General features: G+C 44.6%; 1 long non-coding RNA gene across 1 annotated transcript; it reads right to left on the bottom strand.

Moving 5' to 3' along the window:
- Nucleotides 1–8,186: 8,186 nt before the first annotated feature.
- On the bottom strand, nucleotides 8,187–20,903 carry LOC148161425 (uncharacterized). Its single transcript, XR_015767562.1, has 5 exons — nucleotides 20,840–20,903; nucleotides 19,716–19,853; nucleotides 17,700–17,789; nucleotides 17,365–17,526; nucleotides 8,187–8,491 (listed from the first exon to the last, which is right to left on the bottom strand). It is a non-coding gene; the product is annotated as an uncharacterized LOC148161425 (long non-coding RNA).
- Between the last annotated feature and the right edge of the window lie 1,812 nt (nucleotides 20,904–22,715).

Below are 22,715 nucleotides of genomic sequence, written 5' to 3'. Positions count from 1 at the left end.
GCAACGGTCCTGGCCCCAGCACCAAGAGCCGAGCCAAGAGGCGTGTCTTCGGCCCCGGCCACTTGCTCGCTCGGGGGCCTGCACACGCACACGGGGCAACGGTCCTGGGCCCAGCAACAAGAGCCGAGCCAAGAGGCGTGTCTTCGGCCCCGGGCTCTAGCTCACTCGCTTGGGCTTAAGGGAGGCCGTTCCCAGAGCTCTCAGCCACAGGACACAGTAGAGCGCGCCCTCTAACCCAGTGACCGGTGGAAGCTTAAGCCACGGTTTCTGCCCAGATTTCTGCGTCCGAAGGAAGAGCCTGGACCTCAGGGCTCCACGCACCCGTGCCGGGGGAAGGCTAGCTTCGTGACACTAGAGCTGGTGCAAGAGGTGCCTCTGCGCGAATCCGTTTCTCTCGCCCTGTGTTTCAGGGGAATAGTTTCCTAGGCACTCACGCGGACACACTGAAAGTGCTGCCACCGTCCGGAACCGTGATGGTGTCTAGAGCACGGTCCCTCTCCACTGCTGTTAGCTACTGTTCGGTCACTCTACAGCCTGGCTTCTCCGTGCTAGTGCTTAGGTACCTAGCTCTCCAGGCAGGCCCACAGAGGAGAGCACTGCTAACCTCCTCACACAAGAGAGGGGTCGAGAGACAGCCTTCCTTACAGGCCTGTTTCTCGGTCAGCGTCAAGTTTAGGTTCCATCGCTCATGCTTTCACACAAACACCCCACAGGTGAAGTGTGCGCTCAGGAAGGGCGTTCGTGGCGGAGGCTCGGGGCCTCTAGCGTTTGGTTCCTTGGCGTTAGGCGGATGACAGTTCGGACTAAACGCACACAGGGCCAGACGGCCTAGCCTCAGGAAAGAGGTGTGGCGACCAGAGGCGCCTTGGACCCCTGCTATTTTTTCCCTTGAAATTCCGCTGGGATCCACTCCCCGGCTGGGCACACAAGCACGGTTGAACAGGGGCCCGCGCCCCATGGAGAGGGGACGGGAGCTACAGCTGTGCTGGTTTCCAGGTTGCTTTCTTCCAAGTCAGGGTTGAGCGGCGAAAGTTCCCGAGCCACGGGGAGCAGTGTAGAGGTACCTGCACCGGGTAGCAGGAGCTGAGCCGATAGGTGCCTTCTGCAACGGCCTGTTTCTCCCCTGGCTTTGGCGATGGAACCCGTTCCCCAGGCTCTCGCGCCCGGACACCGTACACTGCCTCCTCCCGCAGAGATGTCGGCGGCAGCTACAGCACAAATTCTCTACACTGTGTTTGTTTCGCGTTCGTCCGCTAGCAATGAGACTTGCATGCCAAAGCGGGGCCGCAAGCCCGGCTTTACGAACGGAGCGGGGGGCCGTGTTCTGCCTTCTGCCGCCGCCTGAGTCTCACTCCGAAAATGGTCTGGGAACCACTGGCAGCGCACGGCCGCTGGCACAAGGCAGAATGCTTTCACCCTCAGCAACGGCTGTCCCGGCTGGAGCCAGGATGCTCTCCAGTGTGGTTCCTGCCAGTCAGGGGCTGGTTTTGGGGCCTGCACACGCACACGGGGCAACGGTCCTGGGCCCAGCAGCAAGAGCCGAGACAAGAGGCGTGTCTTCGGCCCCGGGCTCTAGCTCACTCGCTTGGGCTTAAGGGAGGCCGTTCCCACTGCTCTCAGCCTGAGGACACAGTAGAGCGCGCCCTCTACCCCAGTGACCGCCGGGAGCTTAAGGCACGGTATCTGCCCAGATTTCTGCCTTCGACCGTGGTGCATGGAATTCAGGGCTCCACAGACCCGAGCCGGGGGAAGGCCAGCTTCGTGATGCTAGATCTGATGCGAGCGGTGCCTCTGCGCGAAGCTGTTTCTCTCGCCCTCTGATTCAAGGAAATCGTTTCCTAGGCCCTCACGGAGACACACTGAAAGTGTTCCCACCCTCCGCAACTGAGATGGTGTCTAAAGCACGGTCCCTCTCCACTGCTGTTAGCTAGTTTTCGGTCACCTTACAGCCTAGCTTCTCCGAGCTAGTGCTTAGTTAGGTACCTAGGTACCTAGGTCTCCAGGCAGGCCCACAGCGGAGAGCAGTGCTAACCTCCTCACACAATAGAGGGGTCGAGACAGCAGTCTTCCTTACAGGCCTGTGTCTCGGTCAGAGTGACGTTTAGGTTCCATCGCTCATGCTTTCACACAAACACCCCACAGGTGAAGTGTGCGCTCAGGAAGGGCGTTCGTGGCGGAGGCTCGGGGCCTCTAGCCTTTGGTTCCTTGGCGTTAGGCGGATGGCACTTTGGACTAAAAGCACACAGGGCCAGACGGCCTGGCCTCAGGAAAGAGCTGTTGCGTCCAGAGGCGCCTTGGACCCCTGCTTCTTTCTCCCTGGAATTCCGCTGGGACCCACTCCGCAGCTGGGCACACAAGCACGGTTGAACAGGTGGCCGCGCCCCGTGGAGAGGGGACGGGAGCTACAGCTGTGCTGCTTTCCAGGCTGCTTTCTTCCAAGTCAGGGTTGAGCGGCGAGAATTCCCGAGCCACGGGGAGCAGTGTAGAGGTACCTGCACCGGGTAGCAGGAGCTGAGCCGATAGGTCCCTTCCGCAACGGCCTGTTTCTCCCCTGGCTTTGGCGCATGGAACCCGTTCCCCAGGCTCTCGCGCCCGCACACCGTACACTGCCTCCTCCCGCAGAGATGTCGGCGGCAGCTACAGCACAAATTCTCTACACTGTGTTTGCTTCGCGTTCGTCCGCTAGCAATGAGACTTGCATGCCCAAGTGGGGCCGGAGGCCCGGTTTCACGAACCAAGCGGGGGGCCGTGTTCTGCCTTCTGCCGCCCCCTGAGTCTCACTCCGAAAATGGTCTGGGACTAGCTGGCAGCGCACGGCCGCAGGCACAAGGCAGAATGTTTCCACCCTGAGCAACGGTGTCCCGGCTGGAGCCAGGACGCTCTCCAGTGTGGTTCCTGACAGTCAGGGGCTGGTTTGGGGGCCTGCACTCGCACACGGGGCAACGGTCCTGGGCCCAGCAACAAGAGCCGAGCCAAGAGGCGTGTCTTCGGCCCCGGGCTCTTGCTCGCTCGGTTGGGCTTTAGGGAGGCCGTTCCCAGAGCTCTCAGCCCCAGTAACAATAGAGCGCGCCCTCTAAGGCAGTGACCAGCGGGAGCTTAAGGCACGGTATCTGCCCAGATTTCTGCCGTCGATGGAGGTGCCTGGAATTCAGGGCTTCACGCACCCGTGCCGGTGGAAGTCTAGCTTCGTGACCCTAGAGCTGATGCGAGCGGTGCCTCTCCGCGAAGCCGTTTCTCTCGCCCTGTGATTCAAGGGAATCTTTTCCTAGGCCCTCACGCAGACACACTGAAAGTGTTGCCACCCTCCGCAACCGTGATGCTGTCTACAGCACGTTCCTTCTCCACTGCTGTTAGCTAGTGTTCGGTCACTCTACAGCCTGGCTTCTCCGTGCTAGGGCTTAGGTACCTGGGTCTCCAGGCAGGCCCACAGGGGTAGCAGTGCTAACCTCCTCACACAAGAGAGGGGTCGAGACAGCAGCCTTCCTTACAGGCCTGTTTGTCGGTCAGAGTCACGTTTAAGTTCTATCGCTCATGCTTTCACACAAACACCCCACAGGTGAAGTGTGCGCTCAGGAAGGGCGTTCGTGGCGAAGGCTCGGGGCCTCTAACGTTTGGTTCCTTGGCGTTAGGCCGATGGCAGTTCGGACTAAACGCACACAGGGCCAGACGGCCTGGCCTCAGGAAAGAGGTGTTCCGTCCAGAGGCGCGTTGGGCCCCTGCTTCTTTCTCCCTTGGAATTCCGCAGGGACCCACTACCCAGCTGGGCACACAAGCACAGTTGAAGAGGTGGCCGCACCCTGCGGACAGGGGACGGGAGCTACAGCTGTGCTGGTTTCCAGTCTCCTTTCTTCCAAGTCAGGCTTGAGCGGCGAGAGTTCCCGAGCCACGGGGAATAGTGTAAAGGTAGCAGCTCCTGGTAGCAAGAGCTGAGCCGTCAGGTGCCTTCCACAACGGCCTGTTTCTCACCTGGCTTTGGCGTATGGAAACCGTTCCCCAGGCTCTCGCGCACGGACTTTGTACATTGCCTCCTCTAGCAGAGAGGTCGGCGGCCGCTACAGCACGGATTCTCTACACTGTGTTTGCTTCACGTTCGTCCGCTAGCAATGATACTGGTATGCCAAGGCAGGGCCGCAGGCCTGGCTTCACGAACCAAGCGGGGAGCCGTGTTCTGCCTTCTGCCGCCGCCTGAGTCTCACTCCGAGAAAGGTCTGGGACTTGCTGGCAGCGCACGGCCGCTGGCACACGGCAGAATGCTTCCACCCTCAGCAACGGCTGTTCCGGCTGGAGCCAGGATGCTCTCCAGTGTGGTTTCTGCCAGTCAGGGTCTGGTTTTGCGGCCTGCACTCGCACACGGGGCAACGGTTCTGGCCCCAGCAATGAGAGCCGAGCCAAGAGGCGTGTCTTCGGCCCCGGCCACTTGCTCGCTCGGGTGGCCTTTAGGGAGGCCGTTCCCAGAGCTCTCAGCCACAGGACACAGTAGAGCGCGCCCTCTAACCCAGTGACCGGTGGAAGCTTAAGCCACGGTATCTGCCCAGATTTCTGCGTCCGAACGAAGAGCCTGGACCTCAGGGCTCCACGCACCCGTGCCGGGGGAAGGCTAGCTTCGTGACACTAGAGCTGGTGCAAGAGGTGCCTCTGCGCGAATCCGTTTCTCTCGCCCTGTGTTTCAGGGGAATAGTTTCCTAGGCACTCACGCGGACACACTGAAAGTGCTGCCACCGTCCGGAACCGTGATGGTGTCTAGAGCACGGTCCCTCTCCACTGCTGTTAGCTACTGTTCGGTCACTCTACAGCCTGGCTTCTCCGTGCTAGTGCTTAGGTACCTAGCTCTCCAGGCAGGCCCACAGAGGAGAGCACTGCTCACCTCCTCACACAAGAGAGGGGTCGAGACAGCAGCCTTCCTTACAGGCCTGTGTCTCGGTCAGAGTCACGTTTAGGTTCCATCGCTCATGCTTTCACACAAACACCCCACAGGTGAAGTGTGCGCTCAGGAAGGGCGTTCGTGGCGGAGGCTCGGGGCCTCTAGCCTTTGGTTCCTTGGCGTTAGGCGGATGGCACTTTGGACTAAAAGCACACAGGGACAGACGGCCTGGCCTCAGGAAAGAGCTGTTGCGTCCAGAGGCGCCTTGGACCCCTGCTTCTTTCTCCCTGGAATTCCGCTGGGACCCACTCCGCAGCTGGGCACACAAGCACGGTTGAACCGGTGGCCGCGCCCCGTGGAGAGGGGACGGGAGCTACAGCTGTGCTGGTTTCCAGGCTGCTTTCTTCCAAGTCAGGGTTGAGCGGCGAGAGTTCCCGAGCCACGGGGAGCAGTGTACAGGTACCTGGACCGGGTAGCAGGAGCAGAGCCGATAGGTGCCTTCCGCAACGGCCTGTTTCTCACCTGGCTTTGGCGCATGGAACCCGTTCCCAAGGCTCTCGTGCCCGGACACCGTACGCTGCCTCCTCCCGCAGAGAGGTCGGCGACAGCTACAGCACGGATTCTCTACACTGTGTTTGCTTCGCGTTCGTCCGCTAGCAATGAGACTTGCATGCCCAAGTGGGGCCGGAGGCCCGGTTTCACGAACCAAGCGGGGGGCCGTGTTCTGCCTTCTGCCGCCCCCTGAGTCTCACTCCGAAAATGGTCTGGGACTAGCTGGCAGCGCACGGCCGCAGGCACAAGGCAGAATGTTTCCACCCTGAGCAACGGCTGTCCCGGCTGGAGCCAGGACGCTCTCCAGTGTGGTTCCTGACAGTCAGGGGCTGGTTTTGAGGCCTGCACTCGCACACGGGGCAACGGTCCTGGGCCCAGCAACAAGAGCCGAGCCAAGAGGCGTGTCTTCGGCCCCGGGCTCTTGCTCGCTCGGTTGGGCTTTAGGGAGGCCGTTCCCAGAGCTCTCAGCCCCAGTAACAATAGAGCGCGCCCTCTAAGGCAGTGACCGGCGGGAGCTTAAGGCACGGTATCTGCCCAGATTTCTGCCGTCGATGGAGGTGCCTGGAATTCAGGGCTTCACGCACCCGTGCCGGTGGAAGGCTAGCTTCGTGACCCTAGAGCTGATGCGAGCGGTGCCTCTCCGCGAAGCCGTTTCTCTCGCCCTGTGATTCAAGGGAATCTTTTCCTAGGCCCTCACGCAGACACACTGAAAGTGTTGCCACCCTCCGCAACCGTGATGCTGTCTACAGCACGTTCCTTCTCCACTGCTGTTAGCTAGGGTTCGGTCACTCTACAGCCTGGCTTCTCCGTGCTAGGGCTTAGGTACCTGGGTCTCCAGGCAGGCCCACAGGGGATAGCAGTGCTAACCTCCTCACACAAGAGAGGGGTCGAGACAGCAGCCTTCCTTACAGGCCTGTTTGTCGGTCAGAGTCACGTTTAAGTTCTATCGCTCATGCTTTCACACAAACACCCCACAGGTGAAGTGTGCGCTCAGGAAGGGCGTTCGTGGCGAAGGCTCGGGGCCTCTAACGTTTGGTTCCTTGGCGTTAGGCCGATGGCAGTTCGGACTAAACGCACACAGGGCCAGACGGCCTGGCCTCAGGAAAGAGGTGTTGCGTCCAGACGCGCCTTGGACCCCTGCTTCTAATTTAAGTGCCACATTAAAATACTAGAGCAATTCTGAGGAGAAACTAAGAGTAATCAAGGAAAGCTTTTGTGCCTTCCTAAATGAGAGAACTTCCTGTGCTTAGAACTACTTGCGTGTAAGGCCTTGCTGGCATTAGGGCATCTAGAGTCTGAGAGTGGAAGCCAAAGCGGAAATGGCTGACAGAGTCTGGAGAATCAGGAGGAGCAGGTGAAATCTGGACTCTTAAATTTATAAACTATGTTTAAGAACTGACTGGAAAAACAGTTCATAATCTTGGCAGAAAAGAAAATGGTACATTATGTAATTTTATCTGGGCTAGGGACAAAGAGGATCTAACATTTACTTTCACAGAGCACTCGTGAAGTTGTTTTGAACAGTAGTGACTATTGCAAAGAATCTAAGGGATGAAATTTGGGGAAACTTGCCACAAGCTGCCAGGGAAAAGAGTGAAAAGACTCTACTCACACAAAATGGCCCCCATAAAACCAGGTCGGGGGTTTCTGTTTGGGGAGGGGCATGGTTACACGACAATGCTATCTCTTTGGCTGTGTAGGAATTTTTGACCTGAGCTGTGAATTTAGTTCAAAGCCAAAAACTGAAGGGCCGGGATAACCCCCTCTATTTCCCTCCATTCAGAGGAAGACCCGATAAAAAACTTGAGGGGTTTTGTGTCTAGGATAAGAACTTCCACCCTTCACCATTTGAGTTTGCCTTTCAAGAGTCATTATGAAATGGGGCCATTTACATCAAAATCATAGTTCTGATTCTGGTTCTTCCTTTCAGCAAAATGAGGTAGCTTTACATTTAGAGGACTGTGGTAACACATGTAGCATTTGGTGTTTAGGTTTAGATTAATACAGGCTAATGCAATCTTGTAGTTCCAATAAAAGGGTTTTAACCCACTAATATAATAGCCTACATAAGTAACAAACATCAGAAATATAACTAGCGATTTTTGAGTTTAAAAAGTTATTTTAGGGAGGGAGGGGGCTGAGGGAGAGGGACAGGGAATCCAGGCAGACTCCGAGCTCAGCCCGGAGCCCGACCTGGGACTTGATCCCATGACCTGAGCCACCCGAGCTGAAACCAAGAGTCGGATGTTCAACCACCTGCACAACTCCGGTGCCCCAGCAATTTCTTTTTTAAGCTATATTTTACAAATCATTTATTGCTTCAAAAAGAGAATGGACACCAAAATGCTTTGCATTTAAAAACTTAACTAATTTGAGTCACTTTTATTTATTATTTTCCAAGTTTTGGCACCCAAACTTGGCAAACATCATGGAGATCTGTACAAACATGCATATACATATATACACTCACATATTTAAGTTTAAAGCCTCAGTTCCTCAAACCTTGTACTCAGGCTCCTGTTAAAAAGAGGGAAAGGGGTGAGAAGAATCAGGGAAAACATGAAAAAAATCCCAGTTGATAACTTCCTTATTGTTACGAATTAAAGCTGGCATTTTAAAGTAAAATCCATCACCTTACTAAAACTTCCACTAAGCTACAGCCTCGGATATTAAATAAACAGCCCCATACACACTTCAATGTGGTTTAATGACAAGATGGCTGAGGATCTGTTTTGTTATTTCAGGTAAAAGTTAATATTTCAGTGGTTAAAATTTCAGGTGTTAAAAACTAACTACAAGCAAGGTCATCATTATACTCTGAAGCTGAATTCTTCTACAGCCGCTTGTCTTTAAATTACTATGCAAATCCAAGACAGTAACATTCAGGCTTTATAATTAAAATACTAATGTTTGGTGACTAAAGAGTAAACATGATTAGTTTACTCTAGGTCGTTTGATTTTATTTTTCTCTGTAGGAGCTTTCCTCTTCTGTGATAATCCAGGCCCAGGTTCCTTATTATTCGGAAGAAATGAAATCGCTTCTGGCAGACAGTAATTTTCTACTTGAGGAGGGGATTCCTATAAAAGGGAAAAACACTGTTCATTTTTCCTTGACTGTGCTTTTGAACCAGAAAAAACTTGAGATTTGTCTTTTAAGGTATGCTACTTAGCACTTATCACATTTAGGGAACAGAACCTGTGTGACAAAATCTCACCTTTTATCAGAAAAATAGATTTATAGCTCAGGTGGAATGGGGCCAGCTCAGATCTTGATAATGGTTTCATTTGTAAAAAGGTATGGTTAAGAAGTGACACCTTATACTTAGTGTCGATTTTTAAAAATATTTAAACATGTGAGGTAGGTGTTTTTTTATTTTACAGATAAGATAAAAAAAGGTTAAATAACATATAACTAGCAGGAGTTAAAGCCAAAATTCATACATTGCCTCTAAAACCCTTAAAATTCTCTTCCTCACAACCATATTCCAACCCAAAACGACCTTTCCCTCATTAAAAGTGTGATAAAAATTTTCTAGCAAGATGGCAGACTGGAAAACATGAAAATGCATCACCATAAAATACTGAGTAAGTGCCTTTTGATTCAACTCTTCCCTGGATGACAACTTCCGACCCAAATATGTTAAAAGCAACTACCCCAAGACACTGGAGAGGAAATGAGATCAGGCAAATACCAAAGGGGTTGACACTGGGTAGGGAGTGAATTTCTCTTCATTTTTGTTTTTGTTGTAAGGAGAAGTCGGTATTATGAGGGCCAAGTCACAACAGAAAACATGTAGTAATGGCCTGAAACCACAGCCACTGGAAAATGAGGTGGGAAATCCCAGGAGGGAGCAGGGGAAGCCTCACACTCGGGTATGAAATCTGCCCAAATCTTTGCCCTCTCACCATGGATGCGCAGAGGCGGCTCAAGTAAGGCTAAAGCTTTGATCCCGCACTCACTGCAAGAGGTGCCTGGTAAGCAAACAGAATGGCATTCCCTAAGGAACGTAACAGAATCTAGTTTTTACAACTTAGACGCATGCAAATTACTCCACATCTGAAGAACATGACCCATTCTCAAGAAAAAACAATCAGAATCCAAAAACCCAATAAAGATCTAAAACTTATATGTATTGAAAATTACAAAATGTTCATGAAGGAAATCAAAGACGACTTAAATATGCTGTATTCATGGACTGAAAGACTGAACATAGTGAAGATGTCAATTCACTTAAATTGATCTGTAGGTTTAATGTGATTCCTATCAAAATCGTAGCAAGATGTTTTCATAGGCATATAGATAAGCTTATTTAAAAACTTAAAAGGTATAGGCCCTAGAAAAGCTAAAAGGATCTTGAAAAAGAAGAGTAAAGAGGAATCGCTACCTAATATCAGATATAAGAAGAAAGATGCTATTGCAGAGGGAAAGACCTAGATCAATAGACCCCCAACATATGCCAAACTGAATTTTGACCAAGGTGTAAAAGCAACTAAGTGGAGGACAGTTCTTTTACGGTGGAGCAATTGGACATTCTGAGTGACCTAAACTTCACACCTTCTGTGAAAACCTCACACCTCATGACATTTATGAAGCACACCAAAGGCATTCACTCTTGACTAGCCATTATGGAACTGCAAATTAAAACCACAATGAGAGATTACTACATACCAACTGAAATGGCTAAAAAAAAGTGACAAATGCCAATAAGGATACAGAAAAACGATCACTTATAACAGTGGTAGGAATGTAAAATATGACCACTCTGGAAACACACTTAGGAATTTATCCCAATGCAATGAAATCTTATTTCCACATAAAATATGTGCAAAAAATGTTCATAGCAGCTTTAGTCATAATAGCCCCAAAGTAGAAACAACCCAGATGTCCTTCAATAGGCTAATGGTTAAGCTGTAGATCTCAAATGTTCAATAAAAAGTAATAAAATCACTGATACAAGCAACACCTGAATGATTCCGAAGGGAATCTTGCTAAAAAAAAAAGCCGGGGCGCCTGGGTGGCTCAGTCGTTAAGTGTCTGCCTCCGGCTCAGGTCATGATCCTGGGGTCCCGGGATCGAATCCCACATCAGGCTCCCTGCTCAACGGGAGGCCTGCTTCTCTCTCTCCCACTCCCCCTGCTTGTGTTCCTGCTCTCTCTCTGTCAAATAAATAGATGAAATCTTAAAAAAAAAAAAAAAAGCCAATCCGAAAAGATTACACACTATATTGATTCCATTTAAGATTTAAAGACACTGACAACAGATTAGTGGTTGACAGGTGTAAGAGACCGCTGGGAGAAGAGAATGAAGGGAAGGAGGTGGGTGTAGTTAAAAAAAAAAAAGGCAAAATGAATGATTGCTGTAGCGATAGATTGTTCTGTATCTTGACTGTGGTGGCAGACACATGAAGCAGAAGTGGGGAAATTGGGGGCGCCTGGGTGGCTCAGTTGGTTAGGCGACTGCCTTCGGCTCAGGTCATGATCCCAGAGTCCTGGGATCGAGTCCCACATCGGGCTTCCTGCTCAGCAGGGAGTCTGCTTCTCCCTCTGACCCTCTTCCCCCTCGTGCTCTCTCTCATTCTCTCTCTCTCAAATAAATAAAATCTTAAAAAAAAGTGGGGAAATCGGAATAAGTTTGGATTGCATCAGGTCAATATCCTGGCTGTAATACTGTCTTATATTGTTGCAAGATATCATCCCCTGGGGGAAACTATTATTTCTTACAATTGCATGTAAAGCTACCGATTACCTCAAAATAAAAGCAGTCTTGCTCATGACCCCGATGTTGGAAATAGTAGACAATGATACCAAAGCAGCTCTTATCCTTGAAATGAGTGAAATGAAAAAGTAGAAAAATAGAAACTATAAAAAAGAGCTGATTCTAGATATAAAAAAATTTAATATCTAAATAAGAAAATCTCCTGTAAGAGCCTTTAGAATGAAAATAACAGGAAAAAAAATCAGTGAAGTAATAAATAGGAATTAGTCAATCAGAAAACACAGAAAGTAAATATGGCCTGAAGGACCTGAGGGAGGGACCTGTGGGACAATATCAAAAGGTACGAGTGATTAAATTCCCATATAGACAGGAAAGAATGGAGAAGTAATTGTCAAAATTTCTCAAGTTTGGTGAAAGAGAGAAATTTACAGATTGAAGAAGCTCTGCAGAAAAAGCAGGATTAATATAAAGAAACTACACCTGGAAGTATCATAAATGGTGAAAATCAAAGATGAAACAGCCAGAAGAAAAAATGAGACACTGCACTGCATACAGGAGAAGAAATCAAATTACCACTGACTTCTCAGAAATAACGGAGGCCAGCAGAAAGTGGAGTCGTTAGTAAAAAACACTATCAACCCTAAATCCTATGCCCTACAAAAAGATCCTTCAGGCATAATGGTAAAATAGACACTCTCAAATAAAAGAAAACTAGAATTGGTCCCATCAGACTTATACTACAAATCAAAGTTTTGGGCTGAAGGAAAACTGATACCAGATAGGATAAATATAAGACTGTATTTTTCCTTTTAATTTCCTCAAAATACATAGGACCGTTTAAGCAAGTTTTGCTTTATGGCAGAACACTGTTCTGTGGAGCTGTAAGAGACAAGGGAAAATATACAAGTCTACAGAAAGTTTGCTGGCCCCTGCTTTACGTTGAAGGACCGGACACTAAATATTTCAGGCTGTGTGGGAGAGATGGTCTCTGTTGCAATTACTCAGCCCAGTGTTGCACTGCAAAAGCAGAAGAGAGAACATGTAAATGAGTGAATGGAGCTGTGTTCCAGTAAAACTTTGTAACACAGGCAGTGGAGAGGGTTTGGCCTGTGGGCTACAGTTTATTGGCCCCTGGTTTAAAGGATAGGGGAAGTAAAGGAACCTATATGAGTGTAAGATTTCTACATTCCATGTGAAGTGGCACAATATCATTTTAGCTAGACTATAAAAAGTTAAGTATATTATAATCCATAGAGCAAAACACACCCTGCCTCCAACAAAAAAGGCAAGAAAGAAAGAACACAGGAACAAAGACAAATTGAAAACTGCAAAAAAAAAAAAAAACCCTAAATCCAATCATATCAATAATTACACGATGGACTAAACAGTCTAAAGAATAAAAAAAACCCAACGATACCCTTTTTAAAAGAAAGCCATTTCAAATATAAAGGAAAATTCCATTTACAATTGCATCAAGAATAAAATAGGGACAAATTTAATCAAGGAGATAAAAGACTTGTACATTGAAAACTAGACAACATTGGGGCGCCTCGGTGGCTCAGTCTTAAGCGTCTACCTTCGGCTCAGGTCCTGGGATTGAGCCTTGCATTGGGCTGCCTGCTCGGCGGGAAGCCTGCTTCTCCCTCTCCCACTCCCCCTGCTTGTGTTCCTGTTCTTGCTATTTCTCTCTCTGTCAAATAAATAAAATCTTAAAAAAAAGAAAACTAGGCAACACTGATGAAATAGAAGATGACACAAATAAATGGAAAGATATTCCATGCTCATGGACTGGAAAAATTAACACTATTAAAATGTCCACACTACCCAAAGCAACCCACAGATTCAATGCAATCCCTATCAAAATTTCAATGGCATTTTTTCTAGAAATAGAACTAACAATCCTGAAGTTTGTATGGAATCACAAAGACTCCAAATAGCCAAAGCAATCTTTTTTTTTTTTTAAGAGTTATTTATTTTTTGACAGAGAGACACAGCGAGAGAGGGAACACAAGCAGAGGGAGCGGGAAAGGGAGAAGCAGGCTTCCCGTGGAGCAGGGAGCCTGATGCGGGGCTCGATCCCAGGACCCTGGGATCATGACCTGAGCCGAAGGCAGACGCTTAATGACTGAGCCACTCAGGCGCCCCTAGCCAAAGCAATCTTGAGAAAGGAGAACAAAGCTGGAGGCATCATGCTCCCTGATTTTAAACTGTATTACAAAACTATGGTAACCAAACAGTATGGTACTACCACATACACAGACACACAGATCAAGAGAACAGAACAGAAAACCCTGAAATAAACCCAGGCATACTCGATCAATTACAAAGGAGCCAAGAACATACAAAAGGAAAAGGACAGTTTCTTCAATAAATGGTGTTGGAAAAACTAGACAGCTACATGCAAAAGACTGAAACAGGACCACTATCTTATACCATACACAAAAATAAACTCAAAATGGATTAAAGATTCGGATGAAAGACATGAAACTATAAAACTAAAAGAAAATATACGTCATGAGCTCTCTGACATTGGTCTTGGTAAAAATTTTTTGGATTTCACACCAAAATGAAAAGAAACACAAGCAAAAATTAACATGTGGGGAGACATCAAATTAAAAAGCTCATGCATAGTAAAGGACACCATCAGCAAAAGGAAAGGCAACCTAAGAAAGGGAGAAAATATTTGCAAATCATCTATCGGATAGGGGTTAATATCCCAAACCATGTGATTAAAAAATGGGCAGAGATCTGAATAGACATTTCCCCAAAGACACAGATGGTCAACAGGTATACGAAAAGGTGCTCAACGTCACTAATCATCAAAGAAACGCAAATCAAAATCATAACAAGATATTACCTAACACATGTTAGAATAGCTGTTATCAAAAAGACAAGTGTTGATGAGGATATGGAGAAACGAGAACTCTTGTGTACTTCTGGTGGGAATGTAAACTGATGCAGCCATTATTTTTTTTTCCTCAAAAAATTAAAAATATAACTACCTTAAGAGTACACTTAGTTCGATGAGCACTGAGCAATTGTTGAATCATTATATTGCACACCTGAAACTAATAACACTGTGTTAAATACAATCTTAAAAAAAAGGAACTACCTTATGATTCAACAGTTCCAACCTCTATGTATTTATCCAAAAGAAATAAAAACATTAATTCAAAAAGATATCTGCTCTCCTATGTTCACTGCAGCATTATTTACCATAGCTAAGATATGAAAACCTGAGTGTCCACTGACAGATGGATAAAGAAAATTCACACACACACACACAATGGATTAATCAGCCATAAAAAAATATTTCAGCCAAGGAAACCCTGCCAACTGCAGCAACATGGATGGACCTTGATGGCATGATGCAAAGTGAAATAAGTCAGAAAAAGACAAATACTAGATGATTTCACTTACAAGTGGAACCTAATATAAAAAACGGGTGCCTGGGTGGCTCAGTCAGTTAAGCATCTGCCTTCGGCTCAGGTCATGATCCCAGGATCCTGGGATTGACTGCCGCATCGGGCTCCCTGCTCAGTAAGGAGCCTGCTTCTCCCTCTTGCACTCCCCCTGCTCGTGTGCTCTCTGTCAAATAAATAAATAAAATCTTAAAAAAATAAAAAAATAAAAAAAAACCCAAATGAGATAGATACAAAGAACTGACTGGGGGTTGCTAGATGCAGGGTGTGAGGGCTGGGGGAAATGGGTAAGGGTGAACAAGAGGTACAAACTTACAGTTATAAAATAAGCCCTGAGGATGTAATATACAACATGGTGACTGTAGTTGTTAATATTGTATGGTATATTTGAAAGTTGGAAGAGACTCAATCTTGGGAGTTCTTATCATAAGAAAGAAAATCTCATTATGTATGGTGATAATTTTGCATATATAGTCATGAATACATACAACTCTTATGCTGAACATCTGAAATTAATGTCATATGTCATTGTATCTCAAAAAAAAAAAAAGGTGGCCAGATTCTTCCTTCAGGCAGACTGGAAGATTCCTCTTTGGAGCAATTGAAACAATTCAAGAAGTATATGCAAGTATGAACCCAGACGACAGTCCCCAACAATTAGACCACAAAGACTATTGCATCCGGATCAAAACTGCCAAGACCCAACTGTGTGCTCAGTACTTCCAATCAGCTTAGACAAAGACCCAAACAAAGAGGAAAATGCAGTTTAGTGGATAGAGAATATACCGAAATAAGTTAAAAAAAAATCAATAAATCCTCTGAGATCCAGTAGAAGGTATTACATCTATGAAGCAAAAAAGATATTAAAAAATTAAAATGTAAATTCAAAAAACTTTTAAAAAGGTCCTGATTATTAAAAACATGATCGCAAAATGAAGAGCTGATAAAAGGAGAAGACTGAACTGAGGGAACCTCTCAAAAAGTGAAGATTATAAAAATAGTGGTGAAATAAGAAGATCCAATATACAAGTAGCAGAAGTACTAGAGAGAACAGAAAGTGGAGGGAAAAAAAATCATCATTGAAATAATTCAAGATTTCCCAGAACTGAAAGACACAAGTTACCAAACCAGAAGAGGCCTACCATGTGCAGTATAATAAAAAGAGACCCTCATGATAGCCTATCATTTTGAAATTTCAGAAAACTAGGGACAAAAAGAGCTTCCTACTAGATTAGTTACATATAACAGATTATGAATCAAAATGGCTTTAACTACTCAACAGCAACACTAGAAGCAAGGAGATAAGCAATCAAAAGTCTAAGGAGAAAATAGGTTCCAACCTAGAATTTGATGCCCATCTAAACGATAAAAGAAATGCAATCACAGAAAAAAAGAATTTTCACACAAAGAAAATCTCAGTTTATCTCCCATGTGCTTTCTCAAGAAGTTACTATAAGAACACCTTCAACCAGATGAGAGCAGATCAGGATGACATGGGATATAGAAACAGGAGATCCAACAGAGAAGAGAAAGGATGATGAATGGAGATCCTGGGATGACACCAGTTTGTAGAAGTAGACGGTGACCATCCAGATTGGAACAGTATGGCTAAGGACATGTTGAAGGCTTTCATCACCAAGATCCCTGCAGCCACTGCACCCAGCTTTTTAATTAATGCTCCCCCCCGCCCCCCCCTCAGCATTTAACCTGAGGTCAGAACACTGGGGTGGGCCTATCTCAAGAGCCTTACTTGTGCTTGGCTTATCTTGACCATGAACTTGAACATGAAGTCACTACTCTCCCTTCCCTAGTCTACTGCTTTGCCCCCACAGAAGTATTCTGTTTTATCTACTTCTGAGAGCTAGGTAGGAAATAATGAGCTCAGATGTAGAAATACAGAGCAGCCCACTCCCCCCACTGCATTCCTCCAGAAATCTAGTGTCTGACACACAATACAACCCTGAGAAAAGCAGGGAACAAAAAAACTTGAGTTTTTAAAAAAAGTGATTTAGGTGTTTCTAGGAGTTAGTATTGGCTTACCAATTCCAATCAGTACATCCCACCGCTTTATGACAAAGGTTTTATTGTTTATGTTTTAGCCATTCTTTCTATATATCCTGAGCAACTCCCAAACACAAACAGTAAAAATTACACAGCAGGCTAAGTTTTGGCTTCCCCTTATTTCTATACCATTATGTTTGAAATCCTTTGGAGTGAGACATTTATTATCATGTATCCTACCTTGCTGATTCCTGATGGCATTTTAGGTGTTCTGGCATCAGAAAGATTTTTCTTTGCTCATTCAAATCAAAACTTAGGCTATTTGTGAACAGCAATATTCCAACATTATAGAGGGCACTTTTAAAACTTTTAGAGGTACTTAGATTTTTTTTAATTTTTTTTTAAGATTTTATTTATTTGAGAGAGAGAAGGAGATAAAGAGAGAGAGAGCATGAGACGGGGGAGGGTCAGAGGGAGAAGCAGACTCCCTGCTGAGCAGGGAGCCCGATGTGGGACTCGATCCCGGGACTCCAGGATCATGACCTGAGCCGAAGGCAGTCACTTAACCATCTGAGCCACCCAGGCGCCCAGAGGTACTTAGATTTTTATACCTGCTTCATTTAACTCCAAGCTAAATGTTTACATATGTACTCATTATTATAGAAAGTAGAATGAAACTGAATGAAATGAAAGCGAACTGGAGCCAAACATGCTATTAATAAACAAGCCAAGGGTTTTGCTGTGTGGTCACATCCCTATATATATAAGCCTATCTCTGGTGATGAGGAGATCAAGGACAAAATCTTACAAACCTGCATCAGATAATCAGCAATGTACTCTGTTTTCAAGCAGTACACATTTTGGGTGGCAGCTTCTGCTATATTAACCCCTGAGTCATCTGGTTTCAGTTTATTGAAGTCAGAAAAGAGATGTGTGGCTTCTTTAAATAAAGGTACAGAATGACCAGGTAGTACCTAAAGAAAAAATAAGAAATAAGAAGCTATCAGTTTCCCAGAGTAGTTCAACTGTATCATCTGTACTTAAGGATTGTCATCTCACCAAGTACCGAAAATTAAGAACTGATCATAGCAACCTTGTTTGAAAAATAATTTGTGTAAAAAATTCTGTAAATTGACTGAATACAAACCTTTGCTCCTCCTGACTGAAGAAGGCGTTTGAATCCTGCTTCTCGGGATTGGTCAACATATAAGATAACTTTCCACCCACTAAATGCCCCCTACAAATGAAAATATAATCAGTGTTGAAATTATTTGGGAAATAAATGCAAATAATACATTATTTTATCTGTAAATTTAGTTTTATGTCAACAAATAATCTTATAACCTTTACCAAGTGCCACAGTGGTAATTGTCTCTGGTCAGAATATTCTGAAAACACACAACCATGGTGTTTGGCACACAGTAGGTCATCAATAAATACTTGAAGAATGAAGGAAAATGTTTTAATGAATAACATGAAAACAAAGCAACTTGACTTTTGTTTAGCCTTTTCTTGTATTTTTTCTTATAATTAATCCAGGGTAGAACTTAATGCACAACTTCTCAAATTAGATGAAGCCCTCCTTATATTTCTCTTGAAAATGTTTGTGAATTAGAAATATAAAACATTTCACTAGGGAATAACAACAAAAGCCAGTGGAATTACTCTAAAAGAAGGGAATTAAGGCTAACAAGGGCTTGGACACAGGAGAGAACTCAGAATACATCGCACAAGATTATTTAAAACTTGGGTTTCTAACCTTTATGTGAGCCATGGACCCCTTTGACAGTCCAGTGAAACCTATGGATCTGTTCTCTAAATAATTCTTTTAAAGAAACAGCTTTATTGAAATGTAATTTCTGTGCTATATTAATAATGTTTTAAAATACTGGTTTTAACATAAAGTGTAAAGGATTACAAAAAAACCCATTTTATTAAAAATAAAATATTTACAAATTTGTGACAGATGTGCTTCTATATTAATGAATTAAATAAATAGTGGTGGCTGGATAGATTATTATAATTTTGAAGTATAAAGACAGATGGTAGCTACACTTGTGGTGAGCATAATGAATTGTTGTCAAATCTGTTACATACCTGAAACTAATGTAACACTGTGCATCAACTATATTTCAATGAAAAAAAATTGAACATAAGCAGTATCTCAAGATACTTGGAATTATAATGCAAAGCAAAGATATCTTATTTCTGTTGGGGTAAAATCACAAGTACTATTAATAGTGCTGTGATTTTTACCTAGACTTCTATAATAAAAGGAAATGTTTTCAATTGGAGGTTAGTAAAAATAAGGATGTATTCCCTGCCCCATCCAAAGTGTATAAACAGCCTTCCTGAATGTGATCTACAACTCCTTTGGGAGAGTCTGTGGATCCCATGTTAAGAACCCTTGAAGGTAGATGCTGAAGAGTCTTTGGAAGAAATACAGTATGGGTCACATTTTACACATATATTTAAATTATTTTTATGTCTTTTTACTTTTAAAAAAAAAAAGACTTATGGGAGTGCCTGGGTGGCTCAGTCGTTAGGCATCTGCCTTCGGCTCAGCTCATGATCTCAGTGTCCTGGGATCGAGCCCCGCATTGGGCTCCCTGCTCAGCGGGGAGTCTGCTTCTCCCTCCCACTCCCCCTGCTTGTGTTCCCTCTCTGGCTGTGTCTCTCTCTGTCAAATAAACAAAATCTTAAAAAAATAATAATAATAAAAGATTTATGTATTTAAGAGACAGTATGTGCACTAGTGTGCACATGCACAGTGGGGAGAGAGGCAGAGGAAGAGGGAGAGAATCTCCAGCAAACTCCAGGCTGAGCGAGGAGTCCGATGGCAGGGCTTGATCTCATCACCCTAAGATCATGACCTGAGTTAAAATCAAGAATTGGATGCCTAACTGCCTGAGCCACCCAGGCACCCCATTTACACATATATTTTTAATAGAGCCATCAACATTATATATATCTTCCTTGTAATCATAATTAAAATTAGGAATTAACATTAAGCCCAATTTAGAATGCCCAAACTAAGTATATCAACAAAGCATAAAAGACAAGTAGAATTATTATTTTGTTAATAAGCATATTCTCTTAAAATTAAAATCTGTAATAGTCATGACACTGAATGCCGTTCATATCACCATATATATGTTAATACCTCAACGATGCCTGATTCTTGTCTTTGCTGGAGTTTTTTCCTCCATCTCATTGCTGCAAGTGCTAGTCTTCGTTGCTGAACATTGATTCCAGTCAAAACATCGAGTATGGAACTACTTCCCCATTCATAGTCTTCTTCCTAGACAATTAGTAGAATAAACTTTGGATCTGGTCCTACAATATGTCCTCAAGGAGTCCACGATCATTTAAGAGTTAAAAGCTATACATTCAGTTGTTATAAATACAGAGCACTAAATAAGCATCAGTTTATGAACATAGAGGAAAGAAATGTACATTAATTTGGCTTCATAGGAGGGTCAAGTATATCTGGCTTTTAATTAGAAATCAGAAAAATACTGCATACGTTTCTAAGAAATACAGGTAACTACACCTTAGTAATTGGTAATATATAGATTATTGGGCTTCATCCATTTTAAGATGAACTTCACAGAAGGACATGTTCTCAGTGGAGGTATGTGTTAACACCTTGATTACCTGTCCAAAGAAATCATATCCCTAAGGGATCTTGATTGAAAACTTCAAAAACTACATGATAGATATTACTGTGATGGTTAGTTAGGGACCAAAATATTTCAGACAATATTTAAAAAAAAATGTTCTTTTTTAAAAAGATTTTGTCAGAGGGAGAGCGAGCTGAGTGTGAGCATGAGCAGGGGGGAGGGGCTGAGGGAGAAGCACGCTCCCCACCGAACAAGGAGCCAATGCGGGACTTGATCCCGGTACCCTGCGATCATGACCTGAACCAAAGGCAGATGCTTAACTGACTGAGCCACCCACACGTCCCCAAACAATTTAATATTTAATGGGCTGGCAGTAAGGATAAAAAGTTTACAATGAAGTAATCCTGAAGTTTTCTAATGTTATTCCAAAGAGGGGGAAAAAAAAGCCCAGATTAAAATTAAATAAAACTCATATAACTGAGAATCTGGGTCTGTGATCTCTAAATTTTTTTGCTCTGTTAATCTGGACCTTGTAAAATTGGTATAATCTAATTGGTCATATTTGGTTATTTCAATTATATGAATGGTTAGTGTAGATACTAGAATCAATTAGGACAATTACTTTTAACGAAAAATGATTCTTCATGTTAGTTTGAATACATACCAGCACGAAGTGTCCAGCAGTCCGGCATGCTTCCACGTAGGAGCGATGAAGCACCCATTTCCCAGCTGCCACTGAGGCTAAATACTTCTCGTTTCGAAGTGGATGTCCCACAACAATGTGTGTACAATTGGGATCAAAGCACTGTTTCTCTATTACTAATCCACCTAAAGTAGAGAAAAATTGATACGTGATTGGAATTCTTAACTTCTTCCTAGGAAAGACATGTCAACTCTGCATAGAAATTATTTATAAATAAAATGCACCAAATAAACTGAAAAACCTTGACTGACAATTATTTTACTTCACATACATTTTTTAAAATATTTTTTTACTAACATAATAAAATAAAATAAGAAATATGTATTTTTTAAAGATGATTTGACAGCGAGCACAAGCAGGGGGAGCGGCAGGCAGAGGGAGAGGGAGAAGCAGGACCCTGGGATCATGACCTGGGCCAAAGTCAGCCACTTAACCCCTATAATATTTTTACTTTATTTTTATTAAATATTTTATTTGTCAGAGGTAGGTAGAGACAGAGAGCACAAGCGCGGGGGGGGGGGGCGGCAGCAGAGGGAGAAGCAGACTCCCCGCTGAGCAGGGAGCCCGATGCAGGACTCGATCCCAGGCCCCTGGGATCATTATGTGAGCCAAAGGCAGATGCCCAACCAACTGAGCCACCCAGGCATGCCCCCCATAATTTTTTTTTAAAGATTTTAATTATTTATTTGAGAGAGAGAGAGAAACAGCATGAGAGGGGAGAAGGTCAGGGGGAGAAGCAGGCTCCCTGCTGAGCTGGGAGCCTGATGTGGGACTTGATCCCAGGACCCCGGGATCATGACCTGAGCCGAAGGCAGACGCTTAACCAGCTGAGCCACCCAGGTGCCCCCCCGCCCCATATTTTTAATGAAAATTTAAAATAGAAAAATAGTAAAATGAAATCCAACATACTGATTCTTAAATTATCAAAATTTTGCCATCCTTATTTCAGTATACCCCCTTTGGGCTTAACTATTTTAAAGTAAGTTCCAGGGCGCCTGGGTGGCTCGGTTGTTGGGCATCTGCCTTCGGTTCAGGTCATGATCTCAAGGTCCTGGGATCGAGCCCCATAATCAGGCTCTCTGCTCTGCAGGAAGCCTGTTTCTCCCTCTCCCTCTCCCACTCCCCCTGCTTGTGTTCCTTCTCTCACTGTCTCTCTGGCAAATAAATAAATAAAATCTTAAAAAAAAAAAGTTCTAGACATCCTGTGACTCTACCCCTATCCATTCAGTATGCATCTCTAAAATACATGGTAATTTTCTTATACAGCCCTAATGCTATTATCAGATCTAAATTAATTAACAAAAATTCTTTCCTATTTCAATACTAAATCCTTATGCAAACTTTCCTGTTTGTCTGCACTTGGTTTGTTACAATTAAGATATAAAAACAGAATATAAATAGATGCCATTTACTACTGTTAGTATATTTCTTAAGTCTCAACTACTTTTGCAATTTCCAAGCATTGAAAATGGGTAATCAAGGAGATGGAAGTCAAAAAGGGGCTCCTACAGACTAAAAGCAGAGGAAAATTTTTTGAGTGGAAATAAGGTCAGCAGCCCAACGCAGAAGCTTAGAAGGAAAACACACACGCTAGGGAAATAGAGATGAAGCAGCGGGTGGAAGCTGAACCCTCTTCTCAGATACAGCTGTACGATGCCTGACTTTGAGGAAAGAAGGCATAAACTTATGTAAAGCATGGCTTTTATTGATTGATTTTTGATTTATACTTTAGAAGTTAACCTGATTATGGGTTAGAAAGAGTTGTATTAAAGACTTTGTAAGAATTCAATGAAACATTTGAACTCTATTCATGCTCTACAGATGACTAAGAGAGGCA

This window comes from Eumetopias jubatus, unplaced genomic scaffold, assembly GCF_037043125.1.
Source record: "Eumetopias jubatus isolate StellerSeaLion01/CBP00866 unplaced genomic scaffold, mEumJub1_p1.0 scaffold_185, whole genome shotgun sequence".
Lineage (NCBI taxonomy): Eukaryota > Metazoa > Chordata > Mammalia > Carnivora > Otariidae > Eumetopias > Eumetopias jubatus.
Note: the sequence above shows the minus strand (reverse complement) of the source record. Positions and strands in the feature narration are given on the sequence as shown.